General features: G+C 40.6%; 1 protein-coding gene across 4 annotated transcripts in view; it reads left to right on the top strand.

Annotated features, from left to right (window-relative positions):
* The window catches only part of ELMO1 (engulfment and cell motility 1), a 310,364-nt gene that overhangs the window by 186,456 nt on the left and 107,933 nt on the right, over window positions 1–15,975 (top strand). The window lies entirely within an intron of this gene.

The raw sequence follows: 15,975 nt of genomic DNA on the forward strand, positions 1-15,975 counted from the left end.
ATAAACCTATCATAGCTAAAATACTTCTCACAGAGATGTGGGTGTATAATAAAATACGGACATTTATCACATAGGCATGCACTGGACTACTCCACTTAGTTCTGCCATTGGATCAGTTACTTTGCCTGCCCTGTAGCTCTTGTTCTTTCATTCTCTGTTAAAAAACAGGTTTCCTGTTTCTGGATTTATAAGGTTATTTTCCATAAGGTGAAATTTGAGTAACTCCCAGCTTAGGTTGACAAGAGTTTTAGGGCAATGAGAGGCCTGTAATAACCTTCAGCAGCAACATTCTTCAGCAGGGAGAAGGTGGAGGTTTTAGGCAGTGAACAATATGTTCATAGCACAAGTAAGGAATCTTGTTTCTGGTATGTTCAGCAGTAGATATGGCAGCATCCATTGTTATGCGGTGCATGGCTGGCATTAACATTTCCCTGCATTTATATAATTTAGAGATTTACTTCAAAAAATAAAGCACTGACTTTCAAAATATGGTAACTAAATGAGAGGTGACTTTTAAGACTTTCTGTGGTGATTTATCAGAGGGGTAATCTCTTTAACAGGAAAATCTCAGTCATCTATTCAGTAATACTGAATAATCTCTTTAATAACACAAACCACTGTGCCTCGTTTCTAAAGCCTGTTCTTTTTCTATCAGTGGGAGTCTAAGATGGAGTTAACTTTTACACCATTTTGCTGGAGCAGTGGAGAGCCTATTTGTTAGAATAGCTGAGCGTTCCTCCTCCCATCAAGGCTGAATTGAATTAGAGGTGCCCAGGGCAAATTTGTCTCTAAAATACTGGTAGATTTATCATGACAGGTGATACATATTAGAGCATCTAAACAATCACTCTCAGAGGAAGAAAGTATTTATCCTATTGTATACTCAAGAAACTGAGTTGTGCGGTATGATTCTTACGCTAGCTAAAAGAGCTTGAATCAGTTCAGTCTCAGTTGATATATCCTGGTCCGTAGATGATGAGCAAAACTTACTGAAGACAATGCTATTTTTCGTCCATCTTTACAGGTAGTGGCATTGCAGAGGAGGTTTGGGCTTTGTTGCAAAAGGATAAAAGGGTGTTGTAGTGTTTACCTAAAATTGCAGCTGCTTCAGCTGAGAACAGAACAAAGATTTCTAAAAATAGGAAATCTTTACATATTAGGAGTTCAAAGATGAGCATGAGAGGAAAGTAGGTGAAACTGGGAAAGAAGAAAAAAGTAACACTGCAATATTTGTAATAGTTACGAAACTGTTGGAAAGAGTGTATGAGTGCTGGCCACAATCCTCGGTTTACTTTCTCATTTTGTGCATTTATAAATGGAAGCAATTATTATTCGTTAAGGCAACCATGTCATAATGATTGTTGAAATATTTTGAATTGTCCTAGAGTTCTCTAATGCTTGGTCTGACTGATGATATAACACCATCGTTAGTGCGGTTTAGTTTCCAGTAAAGAATGACAACATTTTAAGTAAAAAAAGATTTCTGGTGCTGTGCAGAATGAGTAACTTCTATTTCTTGGAAGATGGAAGGTTTTTTGTGAGTAATTTTATGGTCAGTAAGTTTTCTTACTGTATATTTAGTTAAATCAACATTAGTCAAATTAAGGTCAAAAATAATCGATGCAGCAATGTAATAGCCAGTCACTAAAGGGTAGCTGGCCTGGGCTTAATGATGTAAAAGCAGAACTGAAAATGAGGGGTTAGAACTGGATCGTTGCAGGTAGCCATATCATATATTCCCATTCACGGATTTATTGAACTATCTTTATACTAATTAGTGCTCTTTTCATGCATGTGAGGGTTGGAAACCTTTCAATGTCCATCCTAAATATAATCAGAGTTATTTTAAACCTGCTTATCTTTGTGCCAACTTTCTTCTTTATCTAATAGCTCTCCTTTTTCTACTACTCTCCCATCCCCCATGTATTTGTACTATTTCATTTCAGCCTTCATTCTGCTAGGTTAGATCAGCATAGTCATTTCAGTCCATTCCAATACCATTCTCCATTTGCTGACCATTTTAGGAGCCTTTCCTTCCTTGCACATTTAAGTCCCCCTATCTGGTGTATGGGTGACCAGTACTGCAGGCATTATTCCAGTTTATGTACTACTGGTGCCTTGTGTCATGTTTTTAATGTTTCACTACCTGTCCCAGAAATTTCTCACTGATTGTGTTTTAGGATTGCTGTTGCTTTTCTTGGGACTTTTATCACACTGACAGCTCTGTATACAGGGTGACTTTTTCTCTGCTGTTTTTTAATAACTGATGAGTCTCAGATTAGAGCAGAAATCCTTTTTACTACTCAAACTCTTTCACACCCTTCAGTGTCATACCATCCTGATATCTCTGGGTCTCAAAGTCCTTCCTTTCATCTTCCTCTAGGATACCATCAGCAGTGCCACCAGCTTTGGGCTCCAGCAAATTGTGTGGAGGTACTCCTAGATGTTGTGCCAATGCTTTTAATGAAAAACCCAAAGTCCGAGACTGACTTGAGAAATTCCAGTAATACTACTCTTAGCTTCATAGCTCCCCTTCTCTTTTTGCCATTTCCATGTGTGGCCAGCATCTCACCCACCTCACCGATTCTTGTATCAAATCCCATTTTCTCCAGATGAATTACTGATTCTCTGTCTGGCACACAGTGTTATATCATTTATTTTTTTTCTTAAAACAAGTCAGATGCAGGACAACTAATCTGTCTGCTGTACAGATAAAGTCCACCACATTTCACCCATGAGAAACAATATTTATTTTGTCAAAAGAAGATTAGATGAATCAGACTTAATCTCTTCTTGGTAAGCCTGTGCAATATTTATTTTAGTCTATTCACCTCAGTATGTTTTTACTTACTTCCCTTCAAAATTTGTTCAGAAGCTTTGCCTGCTTCTGAGGACAGCCCTGACAACCAATTTCACCTTTTCCTCCTCCCTTTTTTAAGTATAAGCCTTGCGTTTGCTTTCATATTCTCCTCAGATGACAGATTTATTAAATACCTGCTGTACTCGCAAGGCCACGTGTAGGACAGCAGGGAAAGGCTCCGTGAGATGGAGACAGAATTGCCATTTCTGGTCAAGGAAGGGACATGATTTCAAAAAGGGGATATTTAACATAAAGCAGATTCTCTTGCAGGGACTTCATGAATTTGGCACAGAATGGGGGTACCTTCATGTGGGCAGCTGGGACAACTTAAGCTTCTTTAAGACTTAAAGCCTTTATGACAGCATGAAGGAGCTGTGGCTGTTGACACATTTAAACACCAAAAGCATTGACGGGGGGCCGAACTGTCAGCATGACACAACTGGGGTCCGTTGCTGTCCAGTGTCTGGGCCCAGGGAGGGCCAGGCCACGTGCCGCAGGAGGCCTCCAGCGCAGAGACGCACCATTACCCGGAGGGCTTCGTGCCCCCAGCTGGGCCTGTGCTGTTCCTTCTGGGAGGTGGCACAAGTGCCTCCTGCGCTCCGGCTGTGGTTCACGAGGACCTTTGTGACCCGCTTCAGCTGGGCATTGTCAAAAACCTCTCACTGTTTGAACTTACATCTAAAAAACCTCGACTGTGGTGATTTTACTTTCAAAGAAATTTCCCTCGTGCCTTTCAGGCATGAGAAGGGAAAAGAAAGAAGTCCGTAAGCTTTTTAGCTTCCTGTTAAATCGACTCAGGAACAGTGAAACCCCTTGTGTTGTGCGAGGAGGTGCTGGCCTTCCCTAAAATAAATTACTAGACGGGTAATGCAAGGAGAAAGTGGTTGAGTCCATTATGAATCAGTTCTAGTTTGAGCTCATGGGCTGCCTGAGGCCACTGTGGTTCGGTGTTAGCAGAGGCCATGTGGAGCAGGGGAGCAGTAGGTGTCCCGCCGGGGTCCCTGTGGGGCTGCGGCAGCGGGAGCAGCGCTGCCTCAGGTGACATCGCTGCTGCTTCTGGGACTGCGGCACCAGGGGCTGCCCCTCTCACGGAGCTCCAGCTTCTCACCAGCCCCCCTCACTCCCCCAGCTCTGCCCGCTGGGACCCGAGAGCCAGAGAGGAATTGCACTGTGCCAGTGGAGGCAAGACTGGTAGTAATGCCACATTTGGGCAGCGAGAGACAGAAACTCATAAGGAAGGAAAAATAAAGGTCTCTTACCCCACTCCTGCTAAGTCTGTGGACACGTGGAGCTGCTTGGCTGCGAGTGATCTCCAGCAGGAGCAGAAATATTTGTGCTGACCAGGTTTTAGTTCCTCAAAATCAACAAGTCCTGGCTGGGGACAGTGGGGTTCCAGCTTTAGTTGAGCCGTTACCCTGAGCTGCCAAGAGCAATGCATTTTCTAAGTCTGTGCCAGTTCAGGCTCAACAGAAATTTCTGAATAATGAATTGAGTTGGGATTTAGCTTAAAAAAAAAACAAACCACACACAAAAGCAACAAAAAAGAAAAAAAAAAAACAACAACAAAAAAAACCCCGAAAACACAGATGTTTAGAATGGCTTAAATTCAGACTCTTCAATTCTGTTCTGGGAAAAATTTCTTGCTGCTGAATTTCATCTACTATAAGAAAAGTTTCTACTACTTTTCTCAAGTTTAAATCGGAAGGAGTTGATGTTCATTTTTCTCATAAAGCCAATCTGGTGCTTCTTTTGCCTTAGTAATTTTGAAACTGACATTTCTAATCTGTCCTATTGGTGATAGAGAAGTTTAGCTATTTCTCCAAAAAGGCATTTGAAATCTCAGATGTTTCTTTGTAATGTTACTTCTGTAACTTGTCACAGTAGATTGGGGAACACTTTCCTTTTCCAAATGTATTACTTCACAATTTTTAAATAGATGCTAATAACCCATACATACTAATGTCACAGCTGATAAGGTTCAGTCAAGAGAATGGAAGAATATTTTCTGAGGGCATGATGGTATTTTTTTCAGATGAATTTATATTGTTTAGCTTGTGTTATGAATCAGTTTATTTTAACAAAAGCAAGGCTAGTACACTTGCCTCATATGCAGCATCTCTTGAGACATGACTGGGATAATGCTTTGTAAAAAAACAGCCAAGCAATAATCCTAAATTTTGAGAACTAATTTTCAACTGAAATGTAGAAGTGAAGAGAGGTCTTGTATGAGATGAATTTCATTTTTCCTGTCTGAAATTGCTAAGTGTCTGTAATGGGAGTGATAGGAGAGAATTTCTAAGGTTAGCTTAGCTCTTTTTTCAAGTACAGTCGTAGTCCAACAGAGACATTTCAGCTGAAGGGGTTTGCCTGTGTTTTATTTATTTATTTTGTTAGTTCTGAGAAATAATTATTTTCATCTTTTTATGTCACTATTCTGTGATTCTCATGCATACAGACATATTTCTGGAGTAAGTGATAATACACTTGGGAAAATAAGACCCTTAAGGAAAAATTAAGACAATTACTCATGGTCAGGGTGGAATAAAGTGATAGAAAAGATATCCTCAGGAGCCTCAAGGCATGATGTAAAAATTACTTTATACAGTTCTCATAGTCAACAAGGACAAAACAAATAGCAGATTTACAATACAAAAGAGAAAATCTATATCAAATAACAATGACAGCAACAAAACTAGACTAGATAAGTAATGGAACAAGCTACAAGGGAATACTGAGCAGTTATTAACACCAGAGATGACACAGTGTAGACCAAATTTCCTCCTTATTGTCCTGATTCTGATAGTTTACAGAGATGTGACCTCAGCAAGTCTTAATATGTTTTCTGGGCCTCTTTCCTCTCCAAGCCTCCCACATGTTTGCTTCATTTATCTCAAGGGCTTTTTACACCAAGTATTGTGAGGAGAGAACCTGCACTGCTTCACTTATCCCTGAACTAGGGGATTCTCTAAGCTTCTGTATAAACTAAAAGCTTTGGGGTTATAATGAATTATGTCTGTTGTTATACAATGCAAATGCCCCAGGATATAGAGCAGGAATTAATTTTAAAATGTTTGCACTCTCTAAAATACTTCTAAACAAGAGACCTATTTCTCAGACTAAAATACAATGGGTTTTTGTTTGGGTTGCTTTGGGGTTTTTTTACAGTGGTATGACTGAAATGCTGGTTTAATGTTTCAGCTTATAAAGAAGAGCAATAATGTAAACTAGGGCAGTATTGCAGCCTAATTAAACATTTCTAAAACATAACTTTTCATGACAGTAGTTTTACCTATGCAGAACTACCCTCTGGCAGTCATAGTATCAAACAGCTTGGTTCGTATTTGTGTATGAAGTGAAAAACTCCACTAGAGTAGCTTATGGGCTGAATGTGCTACTTAGAAGTGTGTTGTTTAAATAGCTTCTCTTGTTAAGCCTGTGGTCTAATTAACTTGATTTTCTGCTTGCCTTTCAAGAGGTTAAGCTTGGCATCTGAAGAGTTATTGTTGACCAATGTCCTTCTAGAGATTGAATAATGTTCACAAAACCATTTCAAGATGTTTGGTGCTTACACAGTGATGATCTCAGATAAATATACTAACAAGTACTGAGATTCAGTGTTTCCTGAGCAGTTTGCACCCTACCACATCACTGTGTTCCCTTTTTGTGAGTAGCAATTACTCAGTTTGGTCTATGTTAAAAGAGTATGCTTCAGCAGTTTTATTTTTGTTCTGCCAGTCTGAGTTTGGGACTCTAGCCCAGATAGTTAAAAACATAATTTACAGATTAAGACAATTTGTAGGGGGAGAAAACAATTTAAGTGGTTGTGATTAGATAACTAAGATGCAGTTTTCACAGGGAGTTAATGACCTTTGTCTCAGCAAGTCCAACTGGGTTCCAGTAGTGACCGAGTGCATAAGGAGAGGGAAGATTTGCATTTCCCCACAGATCACTAGGTTGTCACTGCCTCGCGTGGCTCTGCTGGTTGCCCATGGCAGACCAACAGTGGCATAGCAGGTGGACTATAGACATGGCAGGGTATTCGCAGCCTGGGGTATATCGCACAGGATTTTGCCTGTGCAGACTTGTATCCAGTGGCTGGTTTCTTCTTTCTCACGTTTTACTTTCACGAAGGCGGAGAAAAAAAGTTCTTTGGCAATTTGGCACGTGTGTGTATGAATACAAGTATTTTAAAGGAGGTACACAAATCCATAGGGATTCAGAAGGGGAAGGTGAAGAGGTGTTATGCTAAGGTGAATTGTTCTACAGGGAGTGTAGGAGTAGTGGTGGTACTGCACATGTTTTCAAAGAAGTCAAGGAAACCTAGTAGGTGTGCATCTTCTGGTTCTGAGCAAGCAATATAGTTTCAGCACTGTTCAGAACCAGATCTAACATGAAAGATCAGCTGCCATCACTCTAGGATGCGTGATATAGTGAATGCCTTCACCTTCATCACAAGAAATCACTTTTTTTATTGATACTGATGTCATCTTGCCCCACATCTCCGTCTGTTACCTTGTTTGGCATTTTGAGTATATCCGGGATTGATTCAAAGCAAGTGCTCGAATTTAGAGTACTGCTGTTGCCTTTTCTGTGATGGCAGAGGAGCTAGCATAAGTTTAGCTGTGTTACTCGGTTTCTAGATAACAGGTCATTTGTCCTCCCAGCTTTTGCACTTTGGGAGCTAGCCTGGCTGGTCAGGCAGAGGTATCAGGCAGCCAGCCTGCCTCACACCCCACCATGGGGGCATTAAAGGTAGCCTAACAGCCTGTCACAGAAGTGCACCAAAGGAGGCATCTCATACACGGATGCCTCTAATGGTAAGTACAGAGGGTTTGTGGCTTGTCTGTGCCAGGTCTGCATGGGTAATTCAGTTGTACCCTTTTTTTCTAATAGGCGAATGACATGGTACCAGGAAAGATTTTTTTCCTTCCTGGCTTGACTGCTGGTTTGTTGGCTTCTCCATCTGCTCATTTGTTTTTCTTCCTTGCAGTTCTCCCGCTGTTGCTCACTTGTAAGATCAAATACCGAAAAAAAATATGGTTTTTTCCACTAGCTGTCTTACACAATGACCACACCATTTCTTCATGCTATGATTTTAAACATCTGATTTTAATGAGGAGATGCATGTGAAGGAAAGGGCAATGGTAACTGCTTAAGTAACAAGGGAGGACGTAAAAAAATCTGCAGGCTTCCCGGGTTACTGTTTGCAGTGGTTTTCCTGCAGGTTTTTATAGGCCTCTTAAAGTTTTCTTACAGATGGAGCCCTAGCCAGCCTATTTAAAGCAGAATTAGTTTTCAGTGACAGCTCCTCTCTTGTGAATCGAAACAGCATGGTCTGTATTTCAAATGGCAACCAGAGTATATTCTTGATGAAGTATCTCACAGGTGGTCTGTGGAGAGGCATGAGCTATAACCTATAATGCAGTCTACGTAACTTCCTAATAAAGAAAATGAGTAATTAGAGGGAAGAGTGTGCTTTTCAGCAAGAATCCCTTCAGGAGGAGAAGTGCTAAGCTGGTGCTCTCCAAAACAGTCAGAAGGAATTGAAAAGTCAGCAATCCTGCCACAAGAGGTAGTTTCGCAGTGCACTGCTTGTTGGAAGGGACATCAAGGAGACGCACAAGCACAGTGAGCGTCCACTTCTGCACCCAGCAACTTCTGACTCCAGCCCTCAGTGTTCTGGGTCTGCAGTGCTGCAACAGTTAATAGAGACTGTGCCAGAGTACAGCATTTAGCAATAAACTTTGCCAATGGGTGTAGAACTAAAACGAGCGGTTACGCAGTGTAAGTGACTGCCTTTATGCTGCTCTTTATAAAAGCTGAGAATATCTACCTCCCCCATTGCTACTGTCATTCTTCCTGATCTGTCTGGAGATAAGAGTTAAGACTTGTTTCTCTGAGGGCTTAGGAGAGAAGGGATGTAAGAGGGAAGAGATGAGGGTATCAACGCGTAACAGATGTGATAAGGTGCTTCCCTTGATAGGTCTGAGCTTAGCTGGCCTTCTGTCAGTGCCACTATCTGTGTCAGTCGGACTTCAAGTAGACAGTCTGTGGGCTTAGAAATTGTCAGAAATGCTTTTCTATGTGTGGGGGTGGGGGGTATGTTGGGTTTGTGGTGTTTTTTTTTAAGCTTTCATGTAGCCACCATTGCCTTGTGTGCTTTGAAAGGTGTCAGGAACCTGGCAGAGCAGCAGTGCTGTCTTTTGTAAGGAGGTTTTGCATAGTATGTTTACTTGTTAAACAAGCTTCTGTAGATTCTGTTTTAAATGTGTAATTCCTTCTTATTCTATATATTTACTAGAAGTGACCATAAAGACTTCATAGTCCCTAAGCAAATTTAGCACATTAATCAACATTCTGGTGATATTAAAGGTCTTTTCCAACCTAAATGATTCTATATTGTTATTCAAGGATACTGTAAATATGTTGGAGTATAAATGCAGATCTGTCTTTTTTTAATTATTTTTTATTTCTCACAAAAGACATTCCTTTTGATATGACAAATGCAAGCTCCTGTTTCTTGATACCTTTTCCACTCTTAAGGAGTTTTTTTTCCTAGAAGTGCATGACTAATTCTAATGAAGTGCTCCCTCACCTCTGAAAATGACACTCCAGTTTATACATCAGGTTTTAAAACTGCCCTTTCTTATTGTTATTGATCACTGGGGGTTTTTTTTATTCTGGGAGTAGTGGAGGAGTGAAGAGGGAAGCAGAGTACTTTCCTGTTTGCCCAACAGTGTCCTGTGACACATTGTAGAGGCAGTTCAGAGTTATTCATATCTGGCACCTGTTTTATCACAAATAAAAATAGGCTGCTTTTGAAAGACATGAGGAACCCTTATCAGCATGATGCTGACTCTTTGTAATCTCTGTCATGTCCTTGTTGCATAGAAGAGCTTTTTTAGTCTTCTCACTTTGCACTTTGGCCTTTTGTTTGCATTTCCAAATCACAATGTTCAGTCTTCAGGTCCATTCTAAGTAGGAGAGGTGCAGCAAAGTCTCCGTGTTTACTGAGAGGTGCAAAAGGGCTTATCTTTACAAAGTCAGCATGCTTGCATGGACACTACTGGCTTCGTTAGCTTCTTAGTTCACCATCAGCTCTGGATGTGGCAGGGTGAGTCTGCCTGGGTATGGTTCTATGGTTCTTCAGCCCCTTCCTTATGGATGTAGCACAGATGTCAGCTCTAAACTGCTGGGTCTGTTGGTAGTGATGAGTGCGGGGCTTTATTGAATTATGCTGCAATAGTCAGGGTTCGTCTTCCACCAGTTTTATTTGGGACAGTGAGAGAAGTGGATTTTTAAATCATGGCTCCTTTACTTGATGGTATCTTGGGGAAGGGAGGTGTGTTCCTGACACAGCAAGCAGTCATCTTCAAAGTGAATCCGGGTAAGTTAGTGAAGAGGCTTGGGGTTGCATGTGCCATAAACATCCTAGTTCTGCCTGTCTCATCAGGCTTGAGGCTTCGTGGAATCCTTGTTTTTCATTGCATAGTGAAATTTATTCTCAGCCTTGAAAAAGGAAAGCTTACAGACTGTAGGAAGCCTTTCATGTGTACTTTTTTTCCAGTTTCCCTCTATAGCTCCCCTAATGAGAAGTCTTGTCAATTCAGAGAAATGCTGTTACCTTATGTCTTTATGAGGAGTTTGAGTTGGTAGCTTTGCCACATGTTTAGCAATTTCGTATCATTTCTATTCCAACTAAATATGTGATCAGGTAAAGTAAGTTGTTGAAGGTCTTTTGTCGCTATATATTGCTGGGTAATGTTGGTGCTCTGGAAATGCTATATACCATGTTAAGGGAGGGGGCATTTTTGCCCTACTTCACATGATCACCTTATTGCTTTCCCAAGTAATTGTGTGTATGCTACTTTGGTGCTGGAATTCTGAATTATGGATTCACTCCTGATATCATGGTCTGGGATGACATTCTCTGAGACATACACATGTGCCCACACCCCTGGGGAAACCAGTGGCACATCTTGCACAGTTCAGTGATGCAGTGTGCTTCCTTATCCCCTTCTTGTTTCAAAGTAGGTGGAACAAAATCTTCACACAATTCACCTAGATTGCAAATGCAGCTTAGCTTTTTGCATTGTTTTGCTGTGTCTTGAAGCTTAGTTGTTTGTATCTTACTCTCTCAATCAAAGTAAAAAGGATGAGTGACTTTTGTTCTAATACCAGTTGAGTCTTCTAAGCAGCACTGTTCCTTAGGAAAGAAAATTACATGACTGGCAGCAATATTCCTACTTCATTACTGCACTGCCATCGCTAGTGACCTTCTTTGCCTTAAATTACACTGTTTCCCTATCACATGCCAGAAAGGTAGCCAAAGGTTTTCTCCCAAATTATTGCTAGCAGACTACAGGGATCAGTGGTGTAGGTAACTTGGCAATTGCTGTATTTCTGAAGTATTAGGTGCACTTTTTCTTATATACTCTGTGTGTTACTGAGAGAAGTTTTGATTGCATATATAAAAATGGTCATGGCAGTAGTTATTTTTACTGTATTGCACCTTCAGGGAGAGCAGAAATTACAGTCTTGCTGCTTCTGAGAACTAGTGAGAATTAGTTGCTCTTCAGTTGTGTTCTGTTATTGGCAAATAATAATCCCAGAGAAGGCCGTGCCAAGTGGAGATGGTATTTCCAAGGTCCATATTGCACCTTTCATTTGTGGATCTTGCTGCACTTCAGAAAGTGCAATAGATCTTTCCACCCGCCTCCTCTCTGACCAAATATTGTCATCTCCATCCTGTGAAATTGGGGAAAACAACAGAGGGGATAAATGACTCACCCAGAATTAAGCAGCAGCTCAGTAACAGAAAACACAGATCTCTCTGAAGATCTCATGGATCCCAGGTACCTTTCAGACAGGGAGATGCTGTCGAACCCCTTTCTCCCTGGAACTTTGCAAACCAGTTTCCTATGGCTCTGCATCACTGCTTCCCTCATCTCAAAATTGTGCTGATGCAATTTCAGGCTGCTTTTCTTGCTATGGGTTTCAGGGTGCACAGGATCTGTTAATACCACCCCCAGAACAAGGTCTTATTCCTCACCACAGGTGTCTGTCCCTTTATGTGTGACAGTATTAACACCAGGTGAGCACATTTATATGGCTGCCTGAGTAATTTGATTGATTTAAGCTGCCTGCCTGCTTTTGAAATATTTGAGAATACACAGCCCTGTTAACACTTTTATTTATTATCTACTTAATCAAATCTATTCTGGTTGCATTTTGTAGACCAGTTGTACATGGCTGACATCCATGAATGAGGCGGCTCCTCTGTGATTAGTAAATTGTCTTTCATATGCATTCCCAGTGTGATGGGTCCAAGCCTTAAATTTACAGAAAAATGACTGTTTAAATCACTTCAGCTTGTCCCCCATTAACATCACGAATGGATTTTGAAAATAAGGGGTTGGGTGGTTCCTAATTTCAAACATTCCTCTTCATGATAGATATGGCTATTTATTATTTTGCTTTCACACCAGTACAACCTATTTAATTTCTTAAATTCAAGAACTTTACAAGGGAGGTCAGATTGACCATATGCCACTTTAAAGACATGGTGAGGGATGAGTATCTTATCAACATAGCTTAGCAGAATCAGGAAGAAAGCAGAGATGTTTTAAGATCAAGGACAGTACCTTGCCTAGAGAGGTGTATTACTGTGTTTCTGTCTGCTGTTGTAGCTTTGGGAGGAGGAGAAGGTTATCTCTGTGTCGCTTCCAAGTATTGCACAAAATCAATTCTAAGATATAAAAAAATAATATTTTTCCCCCTTTCCAACTGGAAACTATTTATAGATCTCTACACATAGCCTACTTTTTAAGGTGAGGGAAAGATATAATCAGCACTTCCAGCTATCAACCAGCTTGTGTTGAACTGGTGGCCTTTTGTTCATGCTGGTTTGGACAGTGAGGTGACACACCTGACTGGTGTCTGATCTCGTGCACTTGTCCTTTCCTGGAGTCTGTCTTGAATGCAGCAATCCTTGTTGTTTGTATTCAGTTCACCACAGCAACTTTGAAATTATACATCTCTTGTACTTCAAGTCAGTTATTGAAACATCATCATGTAATCTGTGCCCTTCCAAGACAGGCTTATGCAAATATGCAAATACCTAACGTTCTTGACGCAGCTAAAAGAAATTCAGTCCTGATGATGTTGTTTCTCATGGAAAAGGGCATTTAGAGATGGGGTGGAAAATGAAGGTATAACTCTTTTCTTCTTTCTCTATTTGTTTTCTTTTTCTTGTTGTTTTCTACTAATCCACAAAGGAACAACATAACATATCAAATCTGTTTACCACTCAAACAGACTGGGATGCTTGAATGTCTTTGTTGTAATATAGACAATGAACTGACAGGCAAAATTGTGTTGGGTAGACACTAAATATATACACTGAAGGAACCACATAAACTCTCAGGTAGAAATTAGCTCTTTTTTTTTGCCAGTGCAATTTATGATGAGAAATGAACTAAGCTTCTTCCTCAAAGTCACAGCTATAGATCAGCTAGAAGCTTGAAGGACTACTTGAATACTGAGAGGTGGCATGTTGATCTACAGCTCTGAGAACTGTGCCAAGAAAGGAAAATCAACAAGATCTTCACCTGATTTATGTAGGCCAGACATCTGTGACTTGCCTTTCGAAGGTGATCTCACAGAGGCGTAATTAAAACTTGATGATGTTATTAAATAATCACGATGATTTGTGTCCTTGTGTTGCAGCCATGTGTGGTTTTTTCTGTGGTTATAAATGTGGTTAGTCCCTGCTTGTGAAAATGAAGGTTAGAGAGCGCTGGGCTTAAGGGCAGGAATTTTGCATGCAGCTGTTACGTAGAAGGTCTCAAAATTATCCAAAGCTGGACTTCTGTTTCAGTTCAGAACTAGTCAATTTACAAGTTAGTGAAAAAATAAATCCAAGAAATTTTTAATAAGTAGAACTGATCAGCCTCTGAATTTTCCCACTCCGCAGAGACAGGCAGTGCTCTGATATGGGAGGTGCTGAACTGGAGCTGGAGAGGGTGGGGTAAGGTCACAGGTTGTGACTCGGTCTTACTGTGGTCTAGAAACCACTAGTAACACAGCATTGCCTTTTCCTTCGTCCTCATCTTACCTGTCAAAGGGAGGAAGAAAGTATCAGGGCAAGGGTTGTCTTTCATTACATACTTACCACTTTGAGCAGAACATAGACGTAACCTGAGCTGCAGCCTGTAGATAGGCTACAATGTAAGCACCCCTGATGTGCTTCCTTTGTGATTTTTCCATTTAATTGTATTATTTTGGATAGATTTTTAAGACATACAGAAAGCTACATTTGAAGTGAAGTATGGATTTTTTTTTTCCTTTTCTATTATCTGGATGCTGAATGGGAATTGAGAGGAAGCTGTTTACCGTTTGGTTTAGAATTTTTTTTAGGATTTGTTTTGCACTTTAAGACATTGAACCTGCTTTCCAACAGGCCCAACTTTCTCCATTTATATCAATAACAGTGATTTTTAGAATTTCATTTTCAACCTGGAAAGGCATAAAACACAGTATGTTGCCTGCTTATAAAAAGGGGGGAGGGGGGTAGCACCTCTGATTCTGCATGCAGAACAGTTAATGTAGTAGTTTGAGGCTGATTATCATACAGAGCATGAGTTAGAACTGATGATCAAGTTTCTGAGAATCCCTAGCCTTTCCATTAATTTTGATTTATTGATTTTTATGGGCAGGAACAGTGATAAGCTCAGGCTCTGAGGGCAATCAGAAAGGCCAGTACGTGTGGAGTGTTAGTGCCTTGTTTTGTGCTGTGATTTATACAGCGAAGGTACTGGCTACATTCTTCTGCTTGGTGTTATTTTATTTCCTCTCATCATTACAGTATTTCATGACTTAAAGACAAGTGGCCTCTGAGATTCTGTTCTGTTGTGTCTCTGACATTATTACAGGCTGAAGGTCTGATCATTGGAAGCGCTGAGCTCTTGCAGCTCCAGTAGAATGAATGGAAGCTGAAGGTGCTCTTAAAATCATGCCTGAGGCATTTTATTCTTTTAAAGGGAATGAATTGGGCCTCACAAATATAGGTCTCTGCTTTAACTAATTCCCCCTAGACTGCACATCCTTTGAAGTAAATGGAGTTTACTTGATTAGAATGAAACCTGTGCTCCAAAATTAACTCTCATTCTCGCTGCGTAGCTGAGGAATTGATTAGCTTTTAGTAAATCTGATGTTAAAATTAAGCTTCAAATTTACAATTAAGTTTCAGAGTTATGCTTTATAATTGGAATACTGCATGTTGGGAAAGGTCAGAAAGGCTTTTTCTTTAAGGGTTCAGGTGCTTCTAAGTACAACTCAGGTCCCTATGGCAGAGCCACTGCTCCAGCAGAGGTAACTAAACATGCTGAAAGGGTGGGTTTGTGGCTAGGAGAGGTACCAGGACAAAGTGTTTGCAGCTGCTGCAGGGAGTCACACTGCCTGAGCCATGCACATTCTCCTGCAAAGAGTCTTAATTCTAATTTCTCCATCCACTGAGAGAAAGCAGATGTCAGACTGAGCCAGCCTAAGGAAAAGGGTGATTTATCCCAATACTCGATAATTCTGCTGTTCTTGCAGAGGAGGAAGCTTGCCTAAGCAGTGGCTATTTGATCTTGAAGTAAGGAAAGATGCTGCTGTATAGGCACGTGAGTGACTGCTGGAAAAATCCAAAGGAGCACTCATGCAGAAGTGAAAGCTGAAGCTGAGAGATTTGGGGACTGGGTATATAAGAAAGGCTTAGTCAACTTGACATTTGTTGTTATTTTTTTAAGAACGAAAATGTGCAACCTACTGAGGTCCTGCAAGTCATGTCAGGGTTTAAGGATCTCTTTCAGGACTTGGAGAAAGCCCCTTCTGTTCCCAGGTTGCTCAGACGTGCCCGCAGGTCAGCATCGCTTCAGCCTTTAGTTTTTGAAAATCCATTCTTTGATCAAGGAGATTCACAGCAGTCTTGCCAAACTGTACTTTTCCTTTTGGGGAACATCATTATAATATTCTTTTATTTTTTTCCTTCCTTAAAGCCAGTATTGGTTTAAAAAGGAAGTTGGCATTTTGGTTTGTTGGTGGTTTTTTTTTTTTTTTTCTTCTACCTTAGA

This window comes from Falco naumanni, chromosome 4 (assembly GCF_017639655.2).
Source record: "Falco naumanni isolate bFalNau1 chromosome 4, bFalNau1.pat, whole genome shotgun sequence".
Lineage (NCBI taxonomy): Eukaryota > Metazoa > Chordata > Aves > Falconiformes > Falconidae > Falco > Falco naumanni.